Here is a 7,290-nt window from a genome sequence, read left to right on the forward strand (position 1 = left end):
GGTGCCAGGACCAATGATGAGGATTTCGGATTTGTTGGAGTTGAGTTCGAGAAAGCTGTTTTAAAAAATAAAATAAAATATGCAAATTAGGCAATATCTCATTAAATATGCGTACATATAAACTCTTGCCTAATTTGCATATTTTATTTTATTTTTTAGACAAAGTGTAATACAAAAAGTATTTCTGTTAGTATGAAGATTAATCTGGTAGAAATGTATGAAGATATCTATAAAGGAAAAAAAAGTCCCATTCCCTTGTGTGATACTAGTGTCACCTATTGTGGTCAATTTCAGGACTTTCGCCCCGGATAGGGATTTTGTCACACATCCCACGTTGTTCACTGGGGTCATATTAGTCTATAACAGTTGAGATAATCTTCGCTAAATGAAGTGCATACAAATCGTATCCAGGACCTCTAGGATTTATATGTAGGCTACGCATATTGAATGAGATATTGCGTCATTTGCATATAACATTTGAGATATTCTCCGCTAAATGAAGCGCATACAAAACTTTCTCAGCACCTAGACTATATTGTCAGAAAGAAATGTAGGTTGAAAAAAAGTAAAAGCTGGAGTATGCGGGCATCGATCCCGCTACTTCTGTGTTCTGCCAGTTCCGCAAAAGTAAGCCCAAAGTAAGCCCAAAATGAGCCAATCACGTTTCTTACTTTGGGAAAGTAAGCCCAAAGTAAGCCCAAAATGAGCCAATCACGTTTCTTACTTTGGGCTTTCTCTTAACCAATCACGTCGTTTCGGGATCGTTTCGGGGATTTCAACGGCAAAAAAATCTGCTTGCTGTAGACGTTGCGGGGATTTAAATTTCATTGGAGAACATTTCTGCTACATCAGTTGCTGTTGACATTGCGGATAGCTTGCAAACGGTAAGTTGTTCATTACCGTTCCTTAAAGGACAATAAAGAATCTATCTAGGTGTTGTTCGGTAGCAGGTGCTATTGAAAAGTAGAGGTTGCCTCTCCTCTTTAAAATAATGCACACAGACAAATAATGATTTAGGCATTTGCCCTGAGGCAACCTCTGTTATAATTGAATATAAAATTGACTGTACACACTTGAATTTACAGGTACTTGTTGTTCTTTTTTCTTATTTTCTTTCAGAAAATGTATGCATACCCAGTCTTTCGGCGCCAATCGGCACCGTTGACCAGGCTTTTCATGGCGGCGTCGGAGCAGGCAAAGGGCGTGGGAAAAGGGCCAGGGGCCGGATTCACAAACATTTTCTTAAGATAAAACTTACTGAACTTCTTTGTTTTCTGACTTAAGAAGTTCTTCGATTGTTAACGTAGTAGAGGAATGCATGTAATGTTCATCCGCGTGCGCTCTTGTTGTTGCTGGAGCAGCGGAGGGGGCTGGCCCCGTTGCTATGTTACCTGTACTTTGTTGATGTTTATGTTTTGGTTCTCGCGGAGAATAAACCGTTAATTCTGTGGAGTTACTATACTACTATTATTGAAGAAATGGAGGACAACAGTGCCAAGCGAAGCAAAAACTTTTCGAAACAGGAGTTGGAGGTGTTGGTGGAGGAGGTTGTTTCAAGGCGAAAATTATTAAATGGGAAGTTGGATAGTGTAGTGACGGCAGATAATAAGAAGAGGGCATGGGCGAAAGTTGCCCAATCGGTGTCCGCAGTGGGGGAGATGGAGCGCGATGCGAGTGCTATTCAAAAGAAATGGGCAGACGTAAAATCCCTCGTCAAAAAATTTGCTGAGAGGGCGTGGGAGATGAAGAAGACAGGAGGAGGGATGTCCTCTGTAAAACAGAGGACGGAACGCCTTGGAGGAGAGGATTTTGGAAGTTATAGGGGAATCTCTGGTAGGAGGAGTTCAAGGAGGGGTAGACACTGGAGACCCCGGCGGATACAACAGCTGTATGCAGCTTCTACAGCAGATACTGAACAGGTAAGCTCACAAGCGACTGTCACTAGCTGTTAGCTATTGATCATTACGTTGATCCCATTGATTACGTTTCTTTTTTTCACTTCGGCCTTTAGGCTAGTAGGCTACTGTGTGTGAACAGAGCCTACATTCTACTACCTAACTAATGGCCCAATTTTCCTGATTCTGTTGCTTTTCTGGTGGTCCTTGATGTTCTTCCCAACCAAGCTGGAGCTGCACCCACCCAAGTCATCGTACCTCCCCACATTGAACTTGAAGTTCAACAAAATGTAAGTTTATAACGATCAGACACTGACTCACACCATACATTTTGATATTGTTTAGGAAAACTGTCTCTGTTGTTGCCATGGAGCTGGTGGCATCACATCCACAGTGAAGAGTTTTAGGAGGTACTGTGTCCCCTGGGGACATCCAGCTATTCAATGTCAAACAAAAGAGGAGGGGAGAAATTGACTTTTCAGCATGAGTGTCTTTCTGCCCCTACCATCCAGTGTTGGGAGAAATGTGTTACAAAAGTAGTGTAATTACAGTTATGTATTGCTGTTTGCTGTAACGCAGTAAAACAGTAGCCTAGGCTGTTACTGGAATTTGATTCCCTAGATGAGATGACTGCAGAGATGGAAATCTCAGTTCTCACCGTCATTGAAAGGCTTTATTAGCCCTCCTCTTCACAATCTGAGTCCTAACATTTACCCCTGTTGGCTTTACAATTGAATTTAACCTTCTGCTGTTCTTTTTGTTCTTACAGAATTCTGACGAAGATCATACTCTGTCCCAACTAATTTCAGAGTCCATCCTCCAGCCCACACCAGTGACGACACACAGCATGGAGGACATGATCTTCATTCAGAGAGACCTTTTGGAGAAAGTGCGGCAACTGAGAAGAGTTCAAGAGCAACTTTTACTGGTGGAGAGAGAGAGAATGCTCTTGGCCAAAGCCAAATTTCTTTTCTAACTTGAATGCCGTTATTACATGGGGCGGGGACGGGGCCTTCTCCCTCTGGTTCATGGTTGTCTGGAACATCAGGAAGAGGCAGCCGGTACATCATGCTGATGTTATGTAGGATGAAGGCACAGGTGATGATTTTACACCCCTTTTCAGGGGTGTATTGGAGCACTCCGCCAGAGCGGTCAATGCATCTGAATCTGGATTCCACAACCCCAATGCACCTCTCCACAACACTCCTAGTTTTGCGTTGTGCACCTTTTTGAGTGGGATCCGGAGGACGTTGCTGCTCTTTGCCGTGCCAAGGAGGGTGAGCTGACAGCACAGAGCATTGGCCACATCTCAGAGGAGGCGGTGACCACTCGCATTAGGCGGAGGGAGTTGGCACGGCACTGCAGGAGGAGGGCCAGAGGGGTGGAGGAGACCACCAGACTGATTGGGTCATTGATCAGTCTGTTCGACAGCGACAGTGGGAAGGACACTCTAGGCGTTCCTCTGCTGTACCAACGTATCCAGCACATATGGCCGGAGCAGGAGAAACACGTAGCCTGTATCCAAGACCTAGAGGACTTCCAGCTCTACACAAAGACAGGCACCCTGAACAAAGGCGATGTGGAGCTGTGCTGCTACAGGTGTGTACAGGTGGTGTCACACTAAATTTGTACCGGGGGCAAAATTTGTACCGGGCGCGTCATCAATACGTAATCCAGTCCAAACCTGCCCGGCAACAGATGATCGAATGACGTGAACATTCGCGAACCTTCTATCTAGCGATCCGTTATCTGTATTGTGCTATTTCGTCCTTGACCTGCTTTAAACACTCAGTTTACTTGCTAAATTGGATTAAACAATTAAATACAATACAAATATAAAGTAAAAACAAGTGTTATCTTTAATGATATCAACATCAGTTATTAGACCGTCACACGGAGCATGCGCAGTTGGATTGGCGCGCTGCATGTTGATGTCTGTTCCAAGATACATCGTGTGTTTATTAAGGAACCCAACAAAACATTACATTATCTAGCGATCCGTTAACTGTATTATGTTATTTCGTCTTTGGCAACATGAGCGCGAATGTTTTTTGAAACCTGCCCGGCAACGGACGACGCGATCATCTGCTGACAGGCAGGTTTGTAATGGATTACGTAATGATGACGCGCCCGGTACAAATTTTGCCCCCGGTACAAATTTAGTGCGACAGTGGCTCTACCTCGCTTGAGTCCTTCCACCTCCACTTGAACAGGTTTATTCCAGGTATGGCATACATATTGGTTACTAGTTTCTGTTTTACAGTAGTATTACAGGTCCTTTCCTACCCTAGTTTAAGAACCCTTTTTCTCAGTATGTCTGATTGTATTGACAATTATTTTTTAACATAATTCTATGTTACAGATTATTCATAGCATTTCAAATGCTTCTTTGTTTATATATCCTTCAGGAACCAGTGCCAGTGATGCGCATTTCCAGGCGTATCTTCTTGAAGGGCAGATGCGCTAGAATGATGACCGGATGGAGGACGCCGGGAAAGGATCTTCCGTCCGCTCTTATGGCAGCACTCTGAGAAGGGCAGTGGACCAGCTCAGCCGAAAGGTGCTAGGGGCATGCTGGGATGAGCGCTATCGCACTCCGGGAGCGTACACAGGCGAGAAATTATTCCTCATTCAACATGAGAGAGAGAAACTTAATTAATTTGTTCTTAAATAAGACTATTCATTAATCAAATTAACCTTTAATGTAATAGATATTATATCCATGAGGCCAGAGGTATCAACATCGGTGGATTATCCATCACCGACCCCACGATCATGAGTGCTATATTGCTTAAAAATATTAAGAATACTCTTTTTTCTGTTTTGTTTTTGCAGGTGAATTGTTCGGAATGGAGTACTTGTACAGCCATACCGGCAAAGCACTGACTCCAGTGTTCCAGAACCCAGTGGAGGAGGCCAGACTGGTGGAGGAGATCTATGATGATGACATTCAAGATGAGGGATTTGAAGAAGAGACCACAGAGGACATCACAGTTCCTGTGCTCCACGAGGATGACCCCTCCCGTCAACTGCCCTCATCGCTGATGGAGATTCCTCAAGCTTCTCCACCTCAGGCCCCTGCATCACCTGATGATCTGCCGTCCAGGTCATGTGATGGAGGACAACAACCTGCTGCTGCCCCTTCAGTACTGCCTGACACCTCTCAGGCTGCACTGGACAGTGAAACCAATCTGTCCGACGAGGCTCAGGTAAGTCACATTAATGGCTATTTCAAATTAAACTCAATTACATTTTATTTCCCATTTACTATTGCTACTAATCAATACATTTATTATGGAGCAGTCATTGGACCGAAAGGGGTCGCTGGGTGGGACAAAGTCCTGGACCTCGTTGCTTACCTGTTGGTTCTCCGTGAGGCATCTTACCTCACTCAACAGCAGGTGACCCAGGTCATCCAGCTGTGGACAGCTCTCCCTGACTGTGACAAGAAGCGGGTCATCTACCAGCCTCGTCATCAGCGGGCACATTTTTACATTTGGCTTTCCTTTGGCAGGCAGCCCGAGCAAATGCATGTCGATTGATTACAATTTGTAGCCAACTTAACATTGTTTTCAATGCATAAAGGACCCCAAAAAGGTGATACTGGATCACGTGGAAAATTAAAACATTATCACTATTACTATTAATGTAGGTATTAAAACTGAATTCATTCAAAATAGAAAAAACTCTAGAACCTTATACCATGGGGAGAAAAAAAAGCAATACATTTTGATTTGTATGATACCGATCCCGGCTTATGCTTAATTTTCCTCCAATAAACAGATGAAATACTTTGTATGGCAGCTCTTGATATGAAGGTGTTTGTGTGCTGAGGAATATCTCAGCCACACGGCATGGACAATTATTGTGGCACTTATGAGGACTTAAATACAGTCCTCATAGGGTGTATTTAAGGCACTATAGTAAAACTGGTGAATGAACATTGAATTGAATGCACTAAAACCCACCACCTCCAATACGGTAATTTCCTTGATATGTTTTACCCATTGGAACCAAACTTTTGAGGCAGAAATCGAAACCTAAAAACTGAACCTAGTAGGAATCCAAAGGCTTGAACCCTTTAGTAACCCCTATTGTGACCAGACAGCTGAAATGAAAAACGGGGAGCTTAGTTGTTTGGCCGGCCATGAACCAACAACACTATAGGCCTACACCGTTTATTTGCTAAATCTGGGGGGAAAAGGAAAGCAAGGCTCGAGTAAAATCTAGAACAAGCAGAAAAAATGCCCCCATTGGTACCCTAGTTACTACTACTAGTACGTACAACCCAACCCTTAGCAAACCAATCCGTAAACCCAAGAACAAAAAACAATTATACCTTTCTCAATTAAAGAACGTATTTGCAAAATTCACAATGTTACTGTTGAGTATTTTAAGAATCTAAGCTACCCACACATAGACCCAATGATGCAGGACCAAACATATAAGCTGCGTTACCCTCACATAGCCACAAGGGGAGCATGACGTTATTGAAGGCTGCTCCCTCTTCACCTTTAATTAAGTGAAGAAGCCGAAGCCATAACGTCACCCCGGCCACGCCCACTAGGCCACACCCACTGCATAGGCCACACCCACTTGACGTCCTGTACGGAGGACGTCGAGTGAACAGGCCAGAGACAGGGCCGGATTAACAATTGTCTGTGCCCTGGGCAACAAGGCTCTAGGGCCAAATCCTGGGCCCCTATACTATAGGTACAGATGGCCCCCCCTGCGCCAGGTTGTTGACGGGGGGGGGGGGGCCGTAAAAAAAAAGTTATCAAGGGCCCCTTTCATGTCACGGGCCCTGGGCAAGTGCCCAGTTGCCCTAATGGTTAATCCGGCCTTGGCCAGAGATCAATAGGTAGACGGCCCAGCAAGCCACCCGGGCCTTAGCCCGGGGGGCTTGAAGTAGATCACGGTATTTTCCTCTCACTCGCGTTAGAAACAATTCCCTCCGTATAGCTTCAGTTACCATACCGAAACATGCCGACAACTTTATAATAAATGAAGTGAGTTAAAGCAACCCGGGATTGGACAACTTTCTTCGAGAATACTGCAACATTACCAAATAGCCTTTTGATATATTGTCAGAAAGAAATGTAGGTTGAAAAAAAGTAAAAGCTGGAGGATGCGGGCATCGATCCCGCTACTTCTCGCATGCTAAGCGAGCGCTCTACCATCTGAGCTAATCCCCCGACATGCATTGCGGGTGATTCAAGATTTAATACTTTATGAAAGCTATATGCTACATAATACTGTCATTCATATATTTTGAAAACATTTATTAGATGATAGGGTTAGGAGTGGACAGGATTTACAGATCTACCGCCTTTCAATTGTTTTACAAGACAACCAATAAACCGAGGACAGACAGCAAAGATATTATCCAATGCTG

The 7,290-nt window shown here is 44.1% G+C and overlaps 1 long non-coding RNA gene and 1 other non-coding gene across 3 annotated transcripts; one reads left to right on the forward strand and one right to left on the reverse strand.

Annotated features, from left to right (window-relative positions):
* Positions 1-1,399: 1,399 nt before the first annotated feature.
* On the forward strand, positions 1,400-6,347 carry LOC115543541 (uncharacterized). Of its 2 annotated transcripts, XR_003976712.1 has the most exons (6): positions 1,400-1,919; positions 2,124-2,185; positions 2,665-3,494; positions 4,304-4,455; positions 4,731-5,104; positions 5,199-6,347. It is a non-coding gene; the product is annotated as an uncharacterized LOC115543541 (long non-coding RNA). The 2 variants fall into 2 exon arrangements; XR_003976713.1 differs by lacking the exons at positions 1,400-1,919; positions 2,124-2,185; positions 2,665-3,494 and adding an exon at positions 3,848-4,119.
* Positions 6,348-7,017: 670 nt separating this feature from the next.
* Positions 7,018-7,090, reverse strand: trnaa-agc (transfer RNA alanine (anticodon AGC)). The gene has a single exon. It is a non-coding gene; the product is annotated as a tRNA-Ala (tRNA).
* Between the last annotated feature and the right edge of the window lie 200 nt (positions 7,091-7,290).

Source organism: Gadus morhua, chromosome 5 (genome assembly GCF_902167405.1).
Source record: "Gadus morhua chromosome 5, gadMor3.0, whole genome shotgun sequence".
NCBI classification, from domain to species: Eukaryota; Metazoa; Chordata; class Actinopteri; order Gadiformes; family Gadidae; genus Gadus; species Gadus morhua.